The sequence below is a fragment of the Acipenser ruthenus genome, chromosome 6 (assembly GCF_902713425.1).
Source record: "Acipenser ruthenus chromosome 6, fAciRut3.2 maternal haplotype, whole genome shotgun sequence".
Classification (NCBI taxonomy): domain Eukaryota; kingdom Metazoa; phylum Chordata; class Actinopteri; order Acipenseriformes; family Acipenseridae; genus Acipenser; species Acipenser ruthenus.
In genome coordinates this window covers 72,456,041-72,469,158 of record NC_081194.1, presented here as the reverse complement: position 1 = coordinate 72,469,158, position 13,118 = coordinate 72,456,041, and the positions used below count along the sequence as shown (strand labels likewise).

General features: G+C 37.7%; 1 protein-coding gene across 1 annotated transcript in view; it reads left to right on the top strand.

The window, feature by feature from the left end:
• Positions 1–8,183: 8,183 nt before the first annotated feature.
• The window catches only part of LOC117411356 (visinin-like protein 1), a 43,935-nt gene continuing 39,000 nt past the window's right edge, over positions 8,184–13,118 (top strand). Inside the window, exon 1 of the mRNA XM_034018733.3 lies at positions 8,184–8,510. The gene's annotated coding sequence lies outside the window, so the exon portion shown is untranslated. The remainder of the gene's footprint in view (positions 8,511–13,118) is intronic.

Below are 13,118 nucleotides of genomic sequence, written 5' to 3'. Positions count from 1 at the left end.
CGTCGGCCCCAGTCGGTGACCTCTTTTCTATCCTGTTTCCGGTTGCCGGGTCCTCCGCCCCTGGGATGTCGGCAGCGTCGGCCCCAGTCGGTGACCACATTCTGTCCTACTAACTGCTCCTTGCTACTTCTTCTGCCTTATCCTTTCCCCCCCAGCTCACGCCCAGTGAATAAGCACATGTACTACCCATGAGTAAATCCTTTGGAAAAACGTAACTTTGCGATCAAATTTGTCCATGCATAATGTTTATGCTAGTCTATAAATCTGTTGTTAAATTAAATAAATGTTGTTATATATATATATATATATATATATATATATATATATATATATATATATATATATATATATATAGTGCCTTGCAAAAGTATTCAGATCACTGACCAATTCTCTCATATTACTGAATTGCAAATGGTACATTGAAATTTCGTTCTGTTTGATATTTTATTTTAAAACACTGAAACTCAAAATCAATTATTGTAAGGTGACATTGGTTTTATGTTGGGAAATATTTTTAAGAAAAATAAAAAACTAAAATATCTTGCTTGCATAAGTATTCAACCCCTGTACTGTGGAAGCTCCCAGTTTACACCGATGAAAGAAATTGCCCTAACGAGAACACAATTACCTTACCATTGGCCTCCACCTGTGAACCATTAAAGTTGCTGTCACATTTTCTGGATAAAAACCCCACTGTTGAAGGATCATTGGTCAGGCTGTGAATCTGAAGGAAAATGAAGACCAAAGACCATTCTACAGAAGTTAGAGATAAAATAATACAAATGCATAGATTAGGGAAAGGGTACAAAATAATATCCCTGTGTTTGGATATCCCAGTGAGCACAGTTAGATCAATAATCAGGAAGTGGAAGCTGCATCACACCACCCAGGCACTGCCAAGAAAAGGCCGTCCCTCAAAACTCATCGCTCAAACAAGGAGACTTGTGAGAGAAGCCACAGAGATGCCAGCAATCACTTTGAAGGAGCTACAGAGTTCAGTGGCTGGGAGTGGAGTAATGGTGCACCAATCAACCATATCAAGAGCTCTGCATAACACTGGCCTGTATGGGAGGGTGGCAAGAAAGAAGCCGTTACTCAAAAAGTACCACCTGAAAGCACGTCTGGAGTTTGCCAGAAAGCATGAGAGTGACCCAGCTGCGATGTGGGAAAAGGTTTTGTTGTCAGATGAGACCAAGATAGAGCTTTTTGGCCAAAACTCAAAGCGCTATGTGTGGCGCAAACCTAACACTGCCCATGCCTCAAGACACACCATCCCTACAGTGAAGTATGGTGGTGGCAGCCTCATGCTGTGGGGATGCTTCTCATCAGCAGGGACTGGGCATCTTGTTAAAATTGAAGGAAGAATGGATGGAGCAAAATACAGGGAAATACTGCAAGAGAACCTGCTTCAGTCCGCTAAAAAACTGAAGCTTGGGAGGAAATTCACCTTTCAGCAGGACAATGATCCCAAGCACAAGGCCAAAGCAACATTGGAGTGGCTCAAGAACAAAAAGGTGAATGTCCTACAGTGGCCCAGTCAAAGTCCTGATCTCAATCCCATTGAGAATCTGTGGCACTATTTGAAAATTGCGGTCCACAAGCGTCGTCCAACCAACCTGAACAACCTGGAGCAAATCTGCCAAGAAGAATAGGCCCAAATCACTCGGACACTGTGTGCAAAGCTGGTACATATTTACCCCAAAAGACTTAAAGCTGTTATTGCAGCGAAAGGTGGCTCTACCAAATATTAATGTGTGGGGGTTGAATACTTATGCAAGCAAGATATTTCAGTTTTTTATTTTTCTTAAAAATATTTCCCAACATAAAACCAATGTCACCTTACAATAATTGATTTTGAGTTTCAGTGTTTTAAAATAAAATATCAAACAGAACGAAATTTCAATGTACCATTTGCAATTCAATAATATGAGAAAATTGGTCAGGGGTCTGAATACTTTTGCAAGGCACTGTATATATATATATATATATATAAAGTTCACTGACTGATACCCTGAAGTTACTGCGATATTGCAGCACCAGGTGGCTCAGCTTATTGAGCTGTATCCAAAGGGTACTCAACCAGTGGGCAGCTCTTTAGGCTTGCTCTAACAGTCATGAGGAGGTGGAAAAGAAATAGAGATGAAATTCTACCTGAATACTTGTTTGAAACCACTGGCAGAGTTCAACATTACAGTCCAGGTGGGTACAATTATTAAATGTTATTTTATCTGGTGATTCCCTATGTACTTTAGGTTTAAAATTTAAGGTATTAGGTGGTCCTCTACTAAAACTACGGCACACTGAATACCTGTTCTGATTGAAGAATGCATAAAATGGCACTACTGTGTAAGATTAAATTTGTCTGACATCATTTTTATTAATTTTCAGTCAGAAGGAGTGGTGATTCATAAACTGTATCCAGAGATGAAACAGAGTGATGAAGAAGGTGATGGGATACTTTGTTCCAGCAAAATCCATAATGGATGTGTCTGTGTCAGAAGTGAAGTACAAGGGGAAAGAGACTCCGCTGACTGATACAGACATCAACATAGGTTCGGAGGGCCGTGCATATCTGCTGGAAAATGGGGATGACATCCCCCCTGCAACAGTTACCAGAATCTTTGAGTACGTTTAAGTTAATCATTAATAAAATTGTAGTTGAAGAGAAAACTGAATCACTCTGATGCAGGCATGAGCTATACCAGTATTCAGTCTCGGACACTAGGGTTAATCCTTCTATGCTTATCTTTTTGTAAGAGATGCAATAGGATGAGACTCCAAGGTGATATCTTTAGAATACAGTTGCTGTGGAGTGTGTGATTGTGATCATTGGGTCATTTTTAAAAAAATATATATTTAAGACAGATTGAGAGATGAAATGATTGAGTTCCAGATAACAGACAGCACAGATATCCCCAAAGAAAGGAAGGTAGACAGATTCGGGGGATTGTGGGAAAGCAAGCAAGATTTAGGCACTTGTCATCATTAATGAAGGCACTTCTTGCATCCCTCACAGCAATGCAAGCAGTGAGAGAAATTGCAGCATGGTTAGGAAGATTGAGAACAGCATGAACTTGGATAACTCTACTGTCATGCAAAATTGACTACCTTGAACCGGCTCACAAATATTGTCCTTCTAGCAAAGTACTGGCTGCTGCCAAATCTGCAACCTAGGCTTACAACCAGAGCCTCAAGGGCAGAGAGAATGCTTGAATTTGATGGCTATGGATTTTGGTTGCCTCTGATGTGACCCAGACCTGGGACAAACATATTTACTCTTTGTAATAAAAGTTTAATTTTTTATTTTTTTATTTTTCACAGTTATCATTTTAAACTATTCATTTTTTTTTCATAAATTAAACATTATTTGAAAATTAACTTAAAACCGCTCTGTTAATGGTGACAGGTGTAACTGGATATTGAGGCTAACAGGGACGGGGAATAACCTACTTTGAATTCAGGAAAATCATTAAGCTTTAATTAATGTTTCTTATAATAACATATTTGTCAATATTTTTTTCTACGATCTGATGTGAACTCTTTATTTGTATAGCTGTTAATATGTTTGCTATGCTTTGCCTTGAAAATCACTTAAAAGAAGCATTGTATCACAGTCATTCTACCAAATAATAAAGTGGAGTGTATTTTTAACTTGTATGATTTTGTTTTGAGTCCTTAAAACACAAAAAGAAACCTATTCCTTAATTTAAAAAAAACTATTTCGGACACCGCGCAATATCTCCCTTATTTTGGTAACTTAATGTTGACATGTATTCTAGTCTGCCTCATTACCTATTCCAAGCTTTCTCTTTTGAAAATGATTGCGTTATTATTTCTATGATCGATGTTTTCAATTTGCCTGACAAGAGCTCTTATCGCCGCAGTGCTGTCAGAAATTGCCGGCTCTCTTGAATATTCATGAGCAGACAAGACGGGGGCGTGGTTTGGTTGTCAAGGATGGGGTATGTAGGTTGGTGGCAATTCAAGTCCTTGATAGCGCGGGTTAATTAGGTATTTTTTTATTGTTATCATCATCAGTATTAATATAAATATTATTTCCATCACGACAACAATTAATACTGTAGGCATACTAATAGCACAGAAGTGTTTGGCATTTAATTGTGGCAACACAGTTTAAAAAAAAAAAAAAAAGGAATATCTCCATTTTCATGTCAACAGTCCCTATATGGTCGGGACTGTCACAATTTCCTAGCAAATGTCCTGCGTCCCGATGCATAGGAAGAAAGTCCCTATAATCATCCATAGAATATATATATATATATATATATATATATATATATATATATATATATATATATATATATATATATATATATATATATTGCACAGTAGAGTTAATGAAAACCACACGCTGTGCTCTTCGTGCGGCTGACACATCTGCTGCTCACTAACTTATACAAAGGTAAGAACGCTTCATTATGTATTTTTTTTACTGTCATAATGGTCGTGTGGTGGATGAGTTGGGGGATATGTCTATTATATGATAATGAGTGTTTTTTTGCGTATGACCCCTCCCATGTGAGAGAGAGAGAGAGAGAGAGAGAGAGAGAGAGAGAGAGAGAGAGAGAGAGAGAGAGAGAGAGGCAGAATTGAGGAGTTTTAAAACTTACAGACAATCATCCCGTGGAAAATTGAAAATTGAGATATTCCTTTTTTAATTAATTATGGAACACCTGCGAGGCAATTCTTTTTCTGTATAACTACTGTACAGGATTCATCGTGTGCAATGAGATTAAATTAAAATTTCTGACCAAATACAATCTGAGACGAAGTTAAGATATTTAATACTAGCCAGAGTATTGCTATTATATAACTGTTTTTATATTTTTTAAAAAAGGTACAGTGCCTTGCATAAGTATTCACCCCCCTTGGACTTTTCCACATTTTGTAGTGTTACAACCTGGAATTAAAATGGATTTAATTGGGATTTTTAACATTTGATTTACAGAACATACATAACACTTTGAAGGTGCAAAATATTTTTTATTATGACACAAAAGTTAATTAAACAAAATAATAATAAAAAAAAAAACATTTGTTGGTTGCATAAGTATTCACCCCCCTGAGTCAATACTTGGTAGAAGCACCATTGGCAGCAATTGCAGCTGTGAGTCTTTTTGGGTAAGTCTCTACCAGCTTTGCACATCTGGATCCTGCAATGTTTGCCTATTCTTCTTGGCAAAATTGCTCAAGCTCTGTCAAGTTGGATGGGGACCGTTGGTGAACAGCAATTTTCAAGTCTTGCCACAGATTCTCAATCGGATTGAGGTCTGGGCTTTGACTGGGCCATTCTAAGACATTCAGGTTCTTGTTTTTAAACCACTCCAGTGTAGCTTTGGCTGTGTGTTTAGGGTCATTGTCCTGTTGGAAGGTGAACCTCCGCCCCAGTCCCAGGTCTCTTGCAGACTGAAACAGGTTTTCCTATAGAATTTCCCTGTATTTGGCTCCATCCATCTTGCCCTCAATCCTGACCAGTTTCCCAGTCCCTGCCGATGAAAAGCACCCCCATAACATGATGCTACCACCACCATGCTTCACCATGGGGATGGTGTTCTAAGGGTGATGAGCAGTGTTGGCTTTGAGCCACACATAGTGTTTTGTGCTAAGGCCAAAAAGTTCAATTTTGGTCTCATCAGACCAGAGAACCTTTTTCCACATGTTTGCTGTGTCTCCCACATGCCTTTTGGCAAAATCCAAATGGGATTTGATATGGGTTTTTTTCAGCAATGGCTTTCTTCTTGCCACTCTTCCATAAAGCCCAGCTTTGTGGAGCGTCCGGGTTATAGTTGTCCCTTGGACGGTTTCTCCCATCTCAGCTGTGGATCTCTCCAGCTCCTTCAGAGTTACCATTGGCCTCTTGGTTGCTTCTCTGACTAATGCCCTCCTTACCGTTCACTGGTGGACGGCCTTCTCTTGGCAGAGTCGCGGTTGTGCCATATTCTTTCAATTTTTTAATAATGGATTTAACAGTGCTCCTGGGGATGTTCAAAGTTTTGGATATTTTTTTATAACCCAACCCTGATTGGTGCTTCTCCAGAACTTTATTCCGGACTTGTTTTGATAGCTCCTTGGTCTTCATGATACTGTTTGTTTAGATATGCTCTCATGTATTTAATCTGAGATCATGTGACACTTTAATTGCACACAGGTGGACTCCATTCTACTAATTATGTGACTTCTGAAGGCAATTGGTTGCACCAGAGCTTATTTAGGGGTGTCACAGCAAAGGGGGTGAATACTTATGCAATCAAGACTTTTCAGTTTTTTATTTGTAAATAATTTTGAAAAATATGTAGATTTTTTTCCCCACTTCGACATTATGGACTATTTTGTGTAGATCTGTGACAAAAAATCCTAATTAAATCCATTTTAATTCCAGGTTGTAACACTACAAAATGTGGAAAAGTCCAAGGGGGGTGAATACTTATGCAAGGCACTGTAATTTGCTGTCCAAGACCCTGTGTTTATGCAAGCACTAGAATGTTGTGTTAGTGCAAGTTAATAGGTTTTGAAATCCTGATGAAAGTTGAATGAGAGATTCCTTATATCAATCTCAAATTGTATAATCCTGTACACAATTATACAATACTTTGTATGTATTTATGTAGCTTATACTTTTTATCCGACTTGACTTCTTGTACATTTGGAATGATTTCCCAACATTTTTCTGTCACATAATATACAGGGCAAGGCTGTCATCATTGATATCCATACAAACTGCTGTGACCTAAAACTGCAGCCCTTTTCAATGCTTGGACTGATAGCAGTCTTAGAGGTAATCAGTGGGACCACCTCTCTAAGCACTCTGATGCTTTGTCAAGTAGTCATAAACTTAGCTCTTAAACTCACCAGGCATTAGCATGACGGCAACACCCACAGACGGACAGATTACATTCACACAGTCGGATGTTAAATGTTGACATTAATGCTTTTTGAAATATCAAAGTGGTCTATAATTTCAGAAATGTATGAATTGATTAGATTCCCAAATAGTTTTTTTTTTTTTTTTTTTTTTTTTAAACACAATATGGTCCCATGATCTGTATTTAATATGGAATGTTTAAATATGTTTTAAGAATTATGAGCATGGATGATATTTTGTTTAAATAGACATGTATAGTAAAATTAATTAGGTGGTAGGAGCAGGTGACCATATGGTTCAGGTCTGTAAATACATGTTCTGCTGTGCATTTGGGCTAGTGCTTGTGTTTGTATTTTTTGTTATTGTTTCTCAAGCTTCCTCTTTTGCATTATATTTGCATTGAAAGAAAGTTAAGAGTAACCATTCAGGGTCACCACCTTGCTTCTGTTCCTTGTGAAGCATTCATAATGGATACAGAAACGCTAACCAACCTATCAGCTGCTGCAATAGCCCTCTTTCATAGTCTGCTCTTTAACCCATTCTGATTGAAACTGACTTCCAACAGGAAGAAGCAGCTTTTATACAGAATACAAATCAGGGATGCTATTGGCAGAAATACAGACCATTACATAAAACTGTGTGTTACCCCTTATGTTTAACATGGTATCTTTGCAATGTGTCAGCTCCCCGTGTTTTAATGGATGGATTTACAGTTATTTTTCATATTTAACTTTGCTTTGCCATAGTTCTGTGTTATTTACCACTCCTTGCTATATTTTACTACAGCAAACTGTCAGATCTGTGACAGCAACTGACATTGGGAGATGCAGCTTCTATATATCACAGAATACATGTCAGGGATGCAATGTTCATAAACAATCAGTCAGGTGAGGGACAGTCCATTTGTATGTGCTACCACAGGTGCTTATACATGTACTTGTATACAGAGCGGATATAGTCACTTACTTTTAATTAACAGTTATGCAGTTAATAAATACATGGACATCTTAATGAGTACTGACACCCATTCAGTGTACCTTGATTTAAAAAAAAAAACTGTGACCTTTTTTCAGTTTATCACAGCTTATAGACCGCATGCCATAGCATGTACTGTATCGTTTCATTGGATAGACTGGAAGAACGACAGGTCAATTAATATTCAGCAGGGGATTCCTCAATACCATGGTCTACCCCAGCCCTATATACATTTCAACCCGGAGTTATCACTCTATATGTGTGATTAATGATGCTCTGTCGTTTAAATCTAGGTGCAGAGAAAGAGGCGTATTGCTTCTGGTTGCGCAAACTCAAACTAGACGATATCGCATAATCACGTTTCTCCGCAAAAAGACAAGCAAGTAGATGAAATAAATGCATGATGCACATGGTCTGACGCCGAGTTCCTATTGAACCTCGATCGTCACTCAAATCTAAGGCTAGAGTTGGATCGGTCCCTGCTGCATCTCTGTTGGAACTGCATCTGCAAACCTTACCTATTTTCTGCTTGTACCTTTAGAGCGAACGCTAGGGATCATCAGAATTGGGTATACTTGAATTATATTAGTTTTGTTCACATAAAAACATTTACAGATCAGACCTCCACTGACTTCGATTTCGTGCCGCAGAGGTAAGATTTTTTCTTTTCTGTACTGTGTAAAATAACATAACAGGGCACCCTTTTGCACTGGGTAGCATGGGATTTTATTGTTGTTATTGTCGCCTTTTTGTGATTATTGCAGGGCTCCTATGTAAAAGAATGTTTTCTTCTTAATTGTTCGTAGGTGTAGAAACGTGGGAATGTGAAGCTTTTTGTTGAAGGCTTTAGTTTTACTGGAGCTATGTCAAGAGTGATTGAACAGCAGTATTAGAAAGTTCCTTACTGTGAAGATTATTTTATCAACCTGATAGAAGGAAATTAGTTACATTAAGCAATGTTGGTACAGAGAGCATGTACATATTTACCGCAGTACATGCCATAGAGGAGAGGGAGGGAGATCAATCAATGTGTGATGATGTGCTGTGTGTAACATTCTTGCTGTAAGCGCACGGTCGTGGAATGTAAATATTTAACATGCAGCATTTTTTTTTTTTTAATTATTATTATTATTATTATTATTATTTTTAATTAAAGAAATGTCATGTAATGCTAGACAGTTAAATATTGCCAACACGGTTTACATTGCATGGATTTAACAGTGAGAAATACGTTTTTTTTTTTCTTTTTATCTTTTTCTTTTAAATTTCTGAACGCCTGTAAATTTATTTTCAGGAGCTTTCACAGATCTCATTGAATTACTGGCAGGCAAAGGCTCGTGTAAAGGGGAATGTATTCTAAAGGGGCTTGTCAAATTGCACTCATGGGTGCACATCGTTTACCCAAGAAAAAGTGACTTGCTTGTTGGTGCTATTTTAACGTTATCTGTATAAAGCCTATGCAGCACAATACCATATACTGTAATTACATGAAGTTGAAGACCCTTTAGTAAACATACTGTAGTGTCCATTCGCTTATTATTTTATTGGATAGTTTCCCATCCTACACTGCAACCAATTAGCACAAAAAACAAACGTACATTCATAATGTCAATGCATTACTGTCATTTTGCTCCCTCCCCCTCCCACAAAAGCAGACTGGTGTGCACACAAATAAACAAGCACACATTGTGACAGCTATGCCCAAAAGTTTAGCATCACCTACAATTTTCAGATTGCGACATTACATTTTTTTTAAGCATGAACATAATTTTGATCTGCTATTTAACATTATGTAATTAAAAAAATGATGTCGCAATACAGTAGGATGTACAGAACGATGAAGTGGTTGCTTGAAATTCAGTTGTACCGTTAATTCTTGTAAAACGGATTCCTTGATCAAAACATGTGGATATAGTTATGCTATAAATGATATAGATATAAAAATAAAAAAAAACACATATTTTAGGTTAGCAGTTTACACAATCAAGCAGCATATTTGTCGAGACCATAACGTTTTAAGAGTGCTTAAAATGGGTTTCTTTAACAAGTTTATAATTGTCGTTTTAAATTCCCAGACGTACGATTTTAGCACAGTGTTTATCCTCAAGGTCATTCCTTGCTGAAGAAAGCGAAGACTTCTGGAAAGCAGTGTGGCTGTCCTTACACAATGCACCAACAGGCTACTGATTGTGCTTTGAAGCTTACCCATTACTACATTTGCTTTTTGTGTCATATTAAGTAGCCTTTATGAAAATGTGAGGGGGAAAACATTTTATCATGTGCAGTCTTTGTTAAAATGCTCCGTTAGATTCATTTCGCTCATACATCTGCATTGGTGCAAAGCTATTTATTTATTGATACACCAATCTGAAGAAGGCTATTGAGAGAGATAATGTATTCCTTAATGTTATAAAGTGCTACTTACAACAATTACAATGACTATTGCAATTACTACTATTACTATTAGGACTACTAATCAGCAGTATTGGTTGTGCTTACAGGGTATGCCTTTGAGTATTCAACGACTGACAGCAGATTTTGATCAATAGTATCGTGACCAATGATTACATCTTTCCATTTTTGCAAATGTGTTGTTTGAGTCTGTGAAGTAAACAGAGAAAAAATAACAAGAATGTGCTCTTTAATCTATGGAACATGTAAATTGAGCAGGTATGCCCATTGGTGTGCTACATTAATTGTTTAATGCACATTTACACACTGTTGTGGATATTGTTCCGTTATAATGAAACAGTCACAAAACTGTTTGTAACAGAGATGGAAAACAAAACCTTTGTACATTGTCTTATCAGTGGACTAAAGATACATTTTCTGTACCTGTACGAGAGAGCTGTGCCACTTTTTTTCTCCCTGGGCCTTAGGGGAATAGATAATAAAAGATGGAGGAAATTCCTACAATTCTTGGCCTGAGGGACATGTGCCAGTAACAACTAATGCATCTGGGTCGTCCTTCTAATTGTACTGTTTTGTTGTGAAAGGAACCCTTTATTAGCTTTAGCACTATTCTTTGCACTGCTCCCTCATAGTTCATTAACTATGTGATATTCTGTGGGCTTCAACAGACAGATGTGATATTCTGCAGGCATTTTTTCATTACATTATTGTGTTTCCCGTGGTTTGTTCATTGCCAGTACCCACATGTGTCTCTCTACTTAGGACATACAGCAAGCAAAACAATACATTGCCATTTATTGTATATAAAACAAATTCAACTTCTCAATTATAAAGGGAGCAGTAGTGCTGCTTTCAGACAAGCAGCAGCAAAACATTTAAGTCAATATGACACAGACAAATTTAAGAAGCTGGAAGGTGAAAATGAAAAGAACTTGATTTGAATCACAGCTGATGAGCTAATGTCACGGAGGGCTGAAAGTTGATTGCCTGACGGTACTGAATCATTTTCGAATTGGTATTCGAAAGTTCTAGGCTTCTTATATAATAAAGAATCCCTAGCATGATGTCTATTTATTGGTATTGGATGTTTCTGTAGAGCATGATTAGCTATGAATTTCCACACTGACAGGATATAGGTGTTGTTCAGTTAAGTAGATTCATAAGAGGAGATTATGTGCTGGGATGGAGGTGTATTGATGGGTACTACGTTGTGACTACAATGGGGATAACTCAAGTTTACGTAAAAATACAAACATTGAGGGATAACCAAAGAAGAAGAATACAAAGAATAAATTGTACAAATGTAAAATGTTTGGAAATTAATTTTACTTAGTATTTCTACATGTATGAATTTCCACAGTAGAACAGTATTTGGTTGACCTGACAGTTGCATTCTGTTTTATTTTTTCAACTCAGTGGTTGTGTTGATTTATTTACTGTGTAGTGACATGCTCTGAGTAGACATGGAATACAGAATCGTATCATACACAACATATTTTGTTTACCTTTTTTCACAAGCCAGCAAATAACAATATAGCTAACACCGTAAATTAGAAGTAAACACAGAAGACATTTTGGCTGAGAGGAATTAACTAGGACAGCGGAATTTAAAAGCTGCTTTGATCATTTTATTCAACCCCAATTTTGACCTTTGTATCAATATAACCAGTCAATAATGTGTTACTGTTGCCTGAGACTAATGACAAAAGCATTATATAATGAGTGTGTGTCCAAGGGTACAGTTTATCTTTACAGTATTTTGAACATACCAAATAACTGTGGTGTTTCATTGTCTGGTCAACTGGGTGTATTATAAGCCAGTGACCTTTAAGAGTTATAGGGGATGATGTAAGGATAGGTGCTGTGCAAACAATTGCGACTGCAAAATCCAGATTGCCTAGCGACCAAGCAATTATTTTGCACTGCAGCCTATGTAAGCTTAAGTGCAATGTAAATTACTCAACACGCACAAATAATGATCTTCAATCATGATAATAAGGGTCTCAATGAGCATTGCCTGTGCATAGGGCTATTTAGCGGCCGCACTTACAGCCCAGAGGTGAGTTAGGAGTACAGAGAGCAGTAGGCGCTGTATGAGATTTGTGGAGCACGAAAATCAAACCAAATAAAAAAAATATATGTCAGAGGAAAGGGCAGCAAAGTCCTCTTGGTGCACGGAAAAGAAAAGTTTTCTGAGGAGCTGAGTCCTTACAGCTGAGGTCACTCAGTATGAAATTAAGTTATTTAGAAAAGCCTCAGCCAACATCAGTTATACTACCAAAGAGGCCATATTGTTCTCTATAGTGGAGTATAGTTGTTGGTGTTACCAGGAGGACAGTCAACGCAGCACAGGCATGCAGCAGGACAGGCAAGCAGAGAAGACTATCCTTATAAAAGTTTACCATAGTAAAAGCATAGCAGTGTAATTAAGCATAGTGAAGCATAGCAAAGTGTAATAAAGCATAGTGAAGCATAGGAAAGCAATGTAAAGAGCAGTGAGGTATGGTGAAGCATATTAATAAACATGGTATTACCATGGAAAAAGCATGGCAAAAATACCATGGTAAACTTGTAAAGGGTATCCATCCCAAACAAAGTGACACTAGGATTGAATATGCAAGGTCTTCTTCGTCTTGCCCTTCTCTTCCGAACGTGTTCCTGCCTGTCCTCAACAAGAGCCAAGCGTCGCCGCATCAGGAAGTAGGCCACAGCAGCCATCCTGAGGCCAATGACAGCTCTCTGAAGGTGTGTGGTTTTATACAGCTCTTAATTACTCGTTTCTACAATGGTTTGCACCTTGTCAGAGAAGATGCAAAGTTTTTGGAGTGTCAGCAATTATCCAAGTGCA